Raw genomic sequence first — 12,759 nt, forward strand, 5'->3', positions numbered from 1 at the left:
TCCTAACAATCTAGAACAAGCAGCAATTAATCAAAAGAAAACATTGTCTCATGATCAGTTTGGTCTCAGCGACACTATTGCTTACTAAGCCCCCTCTAACATAAGAGTTAATCTTCTTCTTTCCTACATTATTACATTTCAGAGGCATTTTTATATATTCTATACATCAAAGAGAGGGTGAGAACCACATCAAAGCTGCAGAAATTCATCTTCTGCAAACATGCAAAGTAAAAAGACCAAAATAGAATCATACAAAGGTCCGTTTCATTGAGCGTCCTGAAGCCTGAAGCTGTGAAAGGTACCTGCTGCTGAAAGTCTGCGTGTTCTGCACTCAATAGCCTCAAATAGTCAAAGAGAGGTTAATCTCTCTCCTGCAGACACACCTGTTTTCCATTCAGCCAGAATGTTATCTAAGCATTCCTTCATAGCCACAACACTCAGAAAACCCTGGCCAGACAAAGATGTCTGTGTTTGACATGCCTTCTCTCTCTAGTAGACCCAATAATAATAATACTTTTATTAGTGTTAGAGTGGCTGAGCAGGTATAGAAGAGACAGAAAGACGCAACAAAAACTATAAATAGATAGATAGATAGATAGATAGATAGATAGATAGATAGATAGATAGATAGATAGATAGATAGATAGATAGATAGATAGATAGATAGATAGATAGATAGATAGATAGATAGATGTAGGTAGACTGGACATGATTGCATTCCTATGTCACTTTCACACAGACTGTTTATCTGTTGCCAGCTTTTCACTAAAAATAACAAAATGATTGTGATGTGTCTATACGTTCTGCAAATAAATATTTAGGTATGTGGGTTAGGATTAACATGTCCTTTCCACAGGCTTTGCCCTCAGTCCGTTTATTTCATGATGAAAAATATATTTTGGCAGTGAATATTTCACAACTAATGTAAATGGTAAATGGACTGATTCTTATCCCTCTCGAGGCAGGCGTTGCCGATTTGCAACAGTTAAAAACTAACAACCTGATTACCCCACATACATATTTTATGAGTTTTTTTTATTCAAAAGTACTCATCCGCCCACGTCGTTGGTACCTCCGCATCTTGTACTACTTGATTGACCTATCATTGGTCAATGGCTGGCTCCTCTATCGCCGTCATCTCACCCAGAAGCAGGAGAAGAAGTATATGCCACTTCTTGACTTCCATGTTCAAGTTGCAGATGCCCTCATCAAGGTTGGCAAACAGGCTGACTTGAACAGCAGGAAAAGAGGACGACCGTCATTGGAAGATGATCCAACATCCCATCAAGCTGCCCCACCTTCACCTCCACTTCAGCGGATCGTTGCACCATCGGCTGACGTCAGACTCGACTGATGCGATCATTTTCCCATTCATGCTGAGAAACGTGGACGTTGCAGACTATGCAAGAATGGCTACACGCAAATGGCCTGCCTGAAGTGCAAAGTACTTCTGTGCTTTACGAAAGACAAAAACTGTTTCTTGGAGTACCACACCACAAAGTGACATGCCAACATGGCCTACTCAATGAGGATTTGAGATTTTGGATTTGGATCCCATATTGTTTTTGTTGTTGTTCTGTTACTGAAAAGCACTTTGTTACATTGTTTTGAAAAGTTGTATACAAATAAAGTTAATGTTCATATCATATTCAGTCTTCAGTGTCAATTTACCACACCGGGCCAATGTTGTAAATCCGCAACATCCCAGAACTCCTTGGATGTGAAGGTCTCACAAAAAAAAAGTCAGGATTCTATTGTACTACCCATATGATAATTTTCCCCAAATATCAGATTTTTCCTGTAACTAAAACTTAATTTGAGCCTGAGAGGGTTATATACGCTTTTCTACTCTACCGTACTCAAAGCTCTTTATACAACATGCCACATTCACCCAATCACACATGTTCACACAAGCACTTCCTTCTATGCTTTTAAGTGCTTACTAACTAACATTCACACTCATTCACACTCCGATGGATGCATCAGAGAGCAACTTGGGGTTAGTATCTTCCCCAAGGATACTTGGCATGCAGACTGGGGAGCTAGGGAGCTATTAAAACACTAACCTTCCGATCAGTAGATGACCTCCTCTTCCGCCTGAGCTACAGCCACCCCAAATCTAATTTGTGTACTGCCTATGAATGCTTTCTGTGGGGTATCAGCTCATTATGCAAAAATGAAGATTTCATGATAATTTTGTCCATAAGGACAGTTGTAAGCTCTATTTTACATGTTGCATCACAGATCCTATTAATGACTGGCACAGTGTTGGAGTAGTTATCATTGTCGCTTCAGAGCAAGTTTGCAACTGTCATGATTCGGCTGTGTGACAGGCAGGAAGTGGACCCAAACGCAAGCTCGCGGAGGCAGGAATAAACTCAAAACACAGCTTTATTGCTGGACAGGAAAACGGCGAAGCAAACTGACATGAAACTAAACTGGGAAACAATACACTGGTACACGGAGAAACACACGGCCATGAATGAGGGAGAACACGACACAGGACTGAGGGAGACGCGGACCTAAATACACAGAGGGTTAACAAGAGGAGTGGGCGCACACGGGGAACACAGGTGACACTGATAATCATAACGAGACAGGGCAGGAGTGAACACAACATGACGCATACTGACGAGGGACTGTCAAAGTAAAACAGGAAGTGCACAGAGGTTCAGACAGGCGGAGAGAGAGAGAGGACAGACATAACGGGCTGGGGAAGACATTGAATGAAACACAAGGAGGGGAAACGAGGGCTCACAGATACACAGAGGGGCACACAGGGGGTAAAAGTCACAAGGGGAAATCAAATAAGAAACAACTTAACAGAGCAACCCAGGAACCATGGCCTAAATAAAGAACAAAATACAAAAATACATGAAAACTAAGAATGCTGGGCCAACATGGCCCAGGATCATGACAGCAACACAATTAGATTAGGAGTAGATGGACAGATAAATGATAAGATGGCCTTTTATGAATACACATTAAGAATACAGAGTTTCCTATCCACAAAGCTGTCTTATTGTAACACATGCGGAACCCCTGCAGTCAGAAGAACATAAAAGCTGTGCTGTTGTTTTTTTTCAGGTATTAGGTGACTCCACAGAATGCGCAAGGAGCATTTGATAGCCTTGTTTCTATCCTGATGATCTCATCCCCTCTATTAGAATTACCATGCTCCTAAACTACAGCTCAAGACACTACTACATGAAATATCTGTTCATCTGAGATAACTAACAGAAAAGCTTCAGTATATAAAACAGTTTAAGACGTTAGAATTGAGGACATTTGACTTTCCTCCAGTGTATACCTGAACTGTCTTGTTTTAATTCTAATTTGAGTCTGATGAGGTGAATGTAAAAATGCATAAAAACAACAGCGAAAACAATTTATTTTATCCCAGATTAAACACAAGTGCCAAAGGATCTAAGTATGTAACAGAGCATTTGGCTTGTCATTCGTCCACCAAACTTTGGCGGCACATAAAATATGAACATGATGATGAATCTTAAAACTCTTCTTGATTTTATCACCAATTCACAACACTTATAATCTGAAGGCAGGTTATGCTTTGAAGACTAAACAACATTATAAAAAAGAAAGAAAGAAAAGAAAGCGCCAGCAGTTCCATATGAGCTTATGACTTGCCCCAAAGAGAATTTTACCTTGCATACGAGACTTCCATTGAAAAGCATTGGAAAGTTTACTTTTAAAGTGTGACAGGTTACAGAGGACATACAAAATAACTTAACTCATTAAATTATCTGGGAACAAATCACCAAATCATTCTCCCCCTGACACTATTGCAGTTAAATTTTTTCCTGCAGCTTTGCCAACATGTATTGCATGTGACATGCATTTTTTTAATAGGATAGAAAATGTCATCTTCAGCATTTTGACTACTGTGATTTTTATTTTCATTTTAAATTGTTGCATTTAACTATTATACAACACCAGTACCTTAATAAATCAATAAATAAAAATGCTCAAAATTAGTATTAGTACTTAATTAATTAATACTCAGAATTCTGAAATGAGAAAAATGAAGTAAAACAGAACACTCTAAATTTGTATACCTGCAAGATCTGGGACAGAAAAGTGAGACCAAGCCTTGCTTTTCAGGCTAAAAACATGTTTGTTCGTAATGATTGTGTTTGTGATATTTAATTTACACATTTTCACTGGGTTTCATGCGGCCAGAGCTGTGTAGATGAGCTCACCATCATGACATATGTGTATATCCATTGTCACCACACAAAGCCTCATCTCGACCTTCATCCTGATGAAATTTTGCCTTGAAGAATCAAGGTGTCTGCTTACAAGCCTTTCCCAGGGATCTGTGACAGTGACTTTACTCCAGCTTTTTTGTACCTCTTTGATACCACTGAAAAGAAAAATCCACTCCATAACTGTCCTGTTCATGCCATTACTGAAGTAGGGGTTTTTTTCCATCCATTTTGCACAAAAAATGATCTCCAATTACTCCAAAACGTCACGTTGGTAATATCACATCGTCGGCTAAACAGAAGAACCTGGAGGGCTTAAAGGAAGCCCATTTGCTAAATTTTGCATCTCAGAAACTAGAAATTTGAGATTGATCTTTTATACTTTTCTTCAGCCCAGACTAAGTGTGAAATCCAAGAGAGGGTAGTGGGGTCCTTGACAGCAGTCATGCTTGCTGCTTGTGTCTATGAGAACTGTGACAGGGTTAGTGTATTCCCATGGGAGCAGAGGTGTGGAAAATGAAGACAATGCAGCAGGGAATACAGAGCTCTAAAGAAACTGAGTAAACTGAACAGGCATGAGAAAGTGGGGTCTCTTCTTGTACAGTGTTTTTTAAAATAGTCTAGAGCATCATTTACATTTAGCTAATGGACTGCAAGTACAGCAACACAGACGTTTGGTAAAACTGTCCTCAGTCATCTTCTATCAAGAACCAAAGACCCATCAAAACCAAATAAAATTGGATTTAACAGCAAAATTAACTAAGTGAGACATTAATGAAGCACCAATCATATTTGTGTGTGTGTCTGTGTGTGTGTGTGTGTGTGTGTGTGTGTGTGTGTGTGTGTGTGTGTGTGTGTGTGTGTGTGGTCCCGAATTTCCTTGGATTACGGTGTCTGGCTTTAGAGGATATTTTGGTCTATTCCACTTTGTCAGGTAGGTCTGCATTTTGTGTTTACTGGTGTTATCTTTGTCTAATATTTAAATTTGTTTGATGATCTGAAACATTTAAGTGTGACAAACATACACAAAAATAGTAGATAAGGAAGAGACAAACACTTTTTCACACCTTCCCATATGTTCTTTTAAAAATTCAACTGACACACAAGTTTTCCATATCCAGCAATGAGTAGTTTGGATTTGGAAAACCAATCTCAGTGTGTTAACTAAACGGAAACCCATCCGGTTGTTCAGTGATGACGTGACGAATCCTACTTCCGGGCCTAAAGTAGTCTGCGTTTAATATGCCTTTTGTGTTGTTAACATGGTTAATGTTTTGTATTTTCTTCTATTTAATCTCAAAAAGCTCCTAAAACAGTCAGTGATCACTGTTGACCTCCCTCGGCTTTTATTACCGCTAATCATTTATTTAAGCTCAGTTTTTAAAACCTTACGATGTAACTACAGCACAGCCTATGCAGCAGTATATGAATGACTAACCTCGTATTGTGGATGGATTATCTCACTTGTTCTCCTGGCTGAAGTTTAGTCCTTTTACAGCATCCCGCTATGCGATTACATTTGTTCCTGACCACCGAGAACACTCACGTTAACTTTTATCGAGTGGAAAAAAAGTTAGCTTGTTTATATTATGCTAACATAGCTGTGTCGCTAGCGGTCACGTAGCACAGCACAAACTTCAGTAACCCTACAAACGTCACTGCTGTTTAGTTTTCTGTCTTCATTTATGTTGGAAGTGATAGCAGAGCTGTACGTTTGAATTTGTTTCCAAAACCCCGAAGTCAGGACATGCTATATTGTATTTAGATAGAAGCTAGCGAGCTAACTTCCTGCTAACTTCTAACGCCGTTAAATGTCATAAATTCCATTTTCATGGATGCCTGGATGTTAAACTCAATTGTTACACCTGGTAGAGCAGAACACTGATCATTTTATTAAAGATGAAAGACTTTAGACAGTTTTTCAACTCTCAGTAATGCCACAGTGATCGTTTGATATATGGACCTGCAGCGGAGTTTAGGCCCAGACACGGCCAGTGACGTCAGACTGAACAACCGGATACAGAAGCCAGATGGAAACATTTGCGGTACTATAAATTAAAAATAATAATCTTGGCTTTAACCCTAAAACTAACTTTCTTTCAGCACTGCACAGCTATACCCAGTGTGAGTACACCCTCAGAGGGTTTGTACCCCTGTAATTGTTGTAATTGTAATTTTCATTGTAATGAGCTGATGATGAAGTTGGAGAAAGATTCCACCCGTTCTCCACCCAACCCATCCTTCAAATTTGTGGAAAAGCAGGCCGCATTTGGAGGAGCCTTCGAATTAGGACAGTGTTCGTCACCTTGCTGTGACATAATGGGCTTTCAAATGTGCCTTTTGAAGGATGCAGCCCCTGTGCTCCCACTCTTGACATTTTTGGCAAAATGGGATTTTCAGTTTTTTTGGAAAGATATCTTATTTGGACTACATCAGGATAACAACATAAACTCTTCTATATTTGTAATTAATTTAATTCTTTTTTGGGCCAAATGTTTGGCCAGATTTCATATTTACAATGTTCTGAACAGAAAGCCCCATTTCCTTACTTTCATGATGGAATTTCATAACTATATGACATATGACACTATCAGATTTTCCTCTAATAATAAAGCAGTTAGGACATTGTTGCTATACTCTCAATTAAATATTCAAAAGGGTCCTTGATACAAAAGGAAGAAGAAGAGGAAAATAAATTGTGATTGCTTTTTTTTTCTTTTTCATCTGCTGCAGCAAGAGTCCTGACAGGGACTAGAAAGAGAGAGCATATTTCTCCTGTATTGACTTCCCTTCATTGGCTCCCTGTTAAATCCAGAATTCAAAATCCTGCTCCTCACATACAAGGTCTTAAATAATCAGGCCAAATCTTATCTTAATGACCTTGTAGTACCATATCACCCTATTAGAGCACTTCGCTCTCACACTGCAGGCTTACTTGTTGTTCCTAGAGTGTTTAAAAGTAGAATGGGAGGCAGAGCCTTCAGTTTTCAGGCCCCTCTTCTGTGGAACCAGCTTCCAGTTTGGATTCAGGAGACAGACACTATCTCTACTTTCAAGATTAGGCTTCAAACATTCCTTTTTGATAAAGCATATAGTTAGGGCTGGACCAGGTGAACCTGAATCCTCCCTTAGTTATGCTGCAATAGGTGTAGGCTGCCAGGGGATTCCCATTGAGTTTTTCCTTTCCAGTCACCTTTCTCACTCAGTATGTGTTAATAGACCTCTCTGCATTGAATCATATCTGTTATTAATCTCTTTCTCTCTTCCACAGCATGTCTTTATCCTGTTTTCCTTCTCTCACCCCAACCAGTCGCAGCAGATGGCCCCGCCCCTCCCTGAGCCTGGTTCTGCGGAGGTTTCTTCCTGTTAAAAGGGAGTTTTTCCTTCCCACTGTCGCCAAAGTGCTTGCTCATAGGGGGTCATATGATTGTTGGGTTTTTCTCTGTATTTATTATTATAGGGTATACTGTACAATATAAAGTGCCTTGAGGCGACTTTTGTTGTGATTTGGCGCTATATAAATAAAACTGAATTGAATTGAATTTTCATCTCCCTGACACATCTATTTCCTTCTTCTGTTCTTAAGTTCTGAAACAATTTTCTACAGTATATGTTTAATGATAATCTTTGTTCTACTGAGGTAGCTACTGCTCTTGTACCTTGTTCTTCTGTCTTTAAGAAGTGGATTTCACAGAGACATTTCCACTTGTCACCATCATTCTGTAAGAATTTACTTAATATCATGCTTCTTAAGGATGATTTTAGCTTAACAAAGAGGAAAACAAAAGGATTTTTGCGCTTAGATGCCAACATTTGAAATGTGGGGGGAAAAGGAAAACAAAGAAAAATAGACAGTAGAACAATGTTGCCAGTTCTGCTGCACTATGTGGATGGTTGGGTCAGAGTTTGGCACTAAACATTATGAAAGTAGAGGATACATCCTCCCTTTTATCAGTGGTTCAGCCTTGTGTTGGTGGTGTAATGGTGTGGGGGCCCCTAAGTACCAGGTAAGCATTGTTTAAATGCCACAGTCTGTTTGAGTATTGTTGTTGACTGTCCCTCCCTTTACGCCCACTGTGTACCCACAGAGTGGCTCAGGAGGTAGTGCTGGCATAGTCATCTACCAATCTGTGGTTTAATCCTTGACTGCGTCAGATACTGAACCCCAAATTGCTCTCCAATAAGTCCATCAATGTGTATCTTAGACAGAAAAACAGTTGAAAAAAGGACTTCTGAATGGGTGAATGTGCGCTCTGAGCGCTAAAGTAGAGTAGAAAAGAGCTATAGAGGATCAGTCTATTCTTTTTTCTATTCTTGACCAGACTATTCTGCTTGTTACTCCCAGCAGGATAATGCACCATGTCACAAAGCTAAGATCATCTGAAAGTGGTTTCTTGAACAAGACAGCGAGCTCACTCCAATAGAGTACCTTTGAAATGTAGTGGAGTAAAGGATCTGGATCGTGCAGCCAATAAATGATGCATGTGCCCTATCCTGCTGTATCTCTGTTACGACGAATTAGTCCAGGGCTGTATCCCAATTCAGGGTCTGCAGCCTTAAAGGCTGCATTTTAAGGCCGATTACGTCACAGCGGCGCGCCGAAGGCTGTCCCAATTCAAAGGCTGCTCGAAATGCGGCCCTCAAATGCGTCCTTCATTTCCCTGAATTTTAAGGCTGTGGCGGTGTAGACTTCGTGGCCCAACATATCCCACAATTCATAGTGCGGCAGTCGGTGTGGATAATTTTGCTGCAGACGGCAGAAGCGGAGCGGCCGAAGAGTAAACTGTTAAACGTAAGTACTTATTTATGTGCAAATGTTTAATAACGAAGAACATTAAAACATTACTGTTGGCCACATGTCGGCAAAGTTATGTGACATTAGCGATGTTAGTACTTTCAGCGCTAACTTGGTTTTAAAACCTCTACTTCACAATATATATATATTGTGGCGAGCTCAGTCACGGAGGAGACAAAGGTTTCTTTGGGAGCACCCGTTTATTTACCCGGCCCAGAACACTGCCGCTATCCCCCTCCTCAGCGCGGCAACCAAAACATAAACAACAAAAAAAGGCGCTCTCTCACCGGAAACAGTGGCCGAGAGAGCGCGTCACTCATCGCCATGACAACAGTAAACAGAACTATAATAACAAAACCTCAAAACAGCCCTGACCCGCTACAATATATATATATATACATATATATATATATACATAGTTGACCTTAAAAGGCCCTGGGACCATTTTGTGGCTTTTGCATTTTTCGGTTCCAAGCCATCTGCACTGTGTTGAATGGAATATAGCCAAATTTTTCAAAAAAAAGTTTGTTATAATTTTATTTTAAAATTTCAGTCTGACTTCCTTAAATTAGCTTCAGTGGCTAAGCTACAAATGCACATCCTCTAAAGGCCCTAGTGGTCGATTTGTGCCCCATTGAAACCCATTATAAACGCTATTTTTCATTGCTCGATCATTACAACTAATTTAAGTGGCATCGTCCAACCTTCGGTGGGATTTTGCAGTCCGGGCCTTAAAATTGTAATTTTTTTATTTGTCCACCAGGTGGCGCCCTTTTTTCATTTTTGAGCATGGAACAAATTGAAGCAAAAAAATCAGGTTTTGAGCATGCCTTTCTGCTTTAAAAAGTGGAAAAAAAGAGTGGTGTTGTGTGTCACTATCGATGACCTTTAGATTTTTTAAAAAATATAAAGGTCTTTATGCCTAAACAAAAAAAAAAAAAAAAAAAATTACAAACACACTTTTTTTTTTCAAATGTATTCAAAAGCTTTCAAAAGTATTTTCTCTTAGACGGCCACACTGCAATACAAACAAATTAAATATAAAATCATGGACCAAAAGCAGATTAGATTTTATTTTTCACTTCAAAATCATTTTTTAAATGCAGCTGCGGTTGAATGACCTCTGACCTGGAAGTAGTCATTGATTGTAAGCTAAGCTAAACTGCTTTGGAAATAGACGCGCATTGAGCAGAAAATGGAGCTTCTGTCATCTCACACTGTCAATCGATCATGTAGAGACACCAATTATCTGCAAATTGAGAGCGAAGGAAAGATCGATAGGAACAGCCATTGGATGATTTCGACAAATTGACGGACAATAGCTTTGCTCCTGTAGCCGCATACAGGGATGGACTCAGCTTGTGTCAATTGCGCACAGTGAACGCTCTGCTCACGCTTTCGGAGGTACGAAAAGTGCTGATGTTTTCGTTTGAAAAAGTGAAAAATAAGTATCGTTACATTACCATTGAGCTTGAGGGTTACAACAAAAATGTATATTTTTAAATCTTAAAGCGGGACGTTGACGTCACGACGACTTCCTTCCGGTCTATGCGCCTTGTTGTTGTACGTTGTTGTTTACCTCAATTTTAATCCTCAAATACTCTAGTTTTATAGTCAACGACAGCAGATCACTTCTAAACGTCGGTGATAAGGTTGCACATGTAATCTTGGACACTTTTAAACCCGACCAGCCTGTCCGCCTGCCGTGTATTGTTGTTACACACGGACATGCCGCTAATGGCGCTGCTAAGCACAGAAGCAGGTAGGGTGGATTCCCAGAACACCGAGTGAAACGCTGGCGTTCGGCTCTTTTTTGATAGATTTCAGTGCATGTGGTAGTTGTACAACTATGCATGTGACAAAAAATAATAATAATCTTGAATCTTATTGTTCACACGTGCTATCCTGCTGTGTGACCTGCCGTGCCAAATTAGATCCACTAGATTTTGATTATGCGCAAGCAAAGTAGTATCTTTGGCTACGTTCACACTGCAGGCCAAAGCGCATCAAATCCGACTTTTTTGACCCTATGCGACCCATATCCGATCATGGTATGACAGTGTGAACAGCACACATCCGATATTTTCAAATCCGACCTGAATCCGATACATATCTGATGTGTTAGAAAGCGACTGCTGTTTGAACGGTCATGTCGCATTAAATCTGTCTTTTATGTCACTGACACAAGACAGACGCCAATTACCAGCGCCGGAGAAGCGCCCGAGAAGACATCGTGAACGCTTCCTGGCCATCCAGTGTAGATGTTAGTGAAACTGATGGGAAGACAACGTTGGAGAAACGTGAACATTTTATTTGTACTGTATAATCTGCAGATTCTGACAGAAATCTGCAACTATCCTTTGAAGCACCGCTCCTCTGTAAAACTGCAATAAGGATAATTAATTATTAATTAGGCCATATGTAAATAACAAAATAACTTAAAGCAAAATTGGGAAACGTAGAGTATGAAACAAGTCTTTATATTAAGGGCCATCAGTCAAACAATATTGTTTGCTCTGGGTCTAAACAGAGCGTGTTGTGTGACGTCTTCTTTTGCGCATGCGGCCACTTTGAGCGTTCACACTAGAGCGCGTTTGCTGTCATATTTTATTTGTAGTGTGAACAAGCAGACAAAAAAATCGGATTTGATCAAAAAAATCGGAATTGAGCATTAAGACCTGCAGTGTGAACGTAGCCTTTGTGTCACGAATAACAAAAAGAGTGAAAAATTAGTAACGGTACATTCATTGTGAAGGCTACAACAGAAAATTATATATTTGTTTTCACGTGGTATCGGACGTGTCGTGCTGGGGACACCGGGACCCAACCACTATGCCACGGGCGGTGGAGCAGCTTGCCTGCGGCTGCTCGAGCCACAGAGCTGCCGGCAGACGCACAACTTTCCCGATTACCAGCAACATAAATGTTCATGTTCATCCTTGTAAAATAAATGTTTTTCTGGTTCAAAGTGATCTTGTATTGTTATTTAGACAATTTTTTTTATTTTATTTTAGAACAAAACGAGGTAATAAGCATTTAGTGTAAGCAAAACATGATAAACCTGATATGGCACTATATGACATTTAGTGTGCTTCTGCCAAAAATAGTAATGTATTAAATTGAATGTCAGTGGTAATCTTTGGACCATCCAAAGGCCTAATTATATTAACAATCAAATATTACTTCAAATGTATTTTATGGAAAATATTTAGTTTTTTTGTTTTTTGGGGCTAAAAAAAGTGCGCTCATGTAACGAAACTGGGATTCAAAGGGTTAAAACAACGAAAATATAATTAAAACTTTATATGAATATTTCAGGGAGAAGTAGTTTTAAAAGACTGACCAATTTAAAGTGGAAAAAAATATGAATATATAATATTTTTATTGCACTTTTTGGGGCGGGACCGTTTTGTGGCCTTAGGGCCTTTAAAGGGTGCATTTTTTTAGGGCCTATTAATCTTACAGAGAATGTGATGATTTTATGGATAATTAAAGTCAGTCATATATCCACAAACACAACAAGCTGAAAGTCAGTGATGCTGCTCGTTTTGCAGTCCTGAATATGACGGCACAAGCAGAATTCACTGCACTGTTAATGGTTAGCTATGTTATATTGCTGCCTCTGTTCGCTGGTGTCGAGCCAAACGGACTTTAACGTGTGTTTGAACGAGCTGACGGTTCACTCGTTAAGCTGAAAGAAAGATGCTTTAATCACAGGAGTCACACATGTGTCCACTG

This window comes from Oreochromis aureus, linkage group 22, assembly GCF_013358895.1.
Source record: "Oreochromis aureus strain Israel breed Guangdong linkage group 22, ZZ_aureus, whole genome shotgun sequence".
Lineage (NCBI taxonomy): Eukaryota > Metazoa > Chordata > Actinopteri > Cichliformes > Cichlidae > Oreochromis > Oreochromis aureus.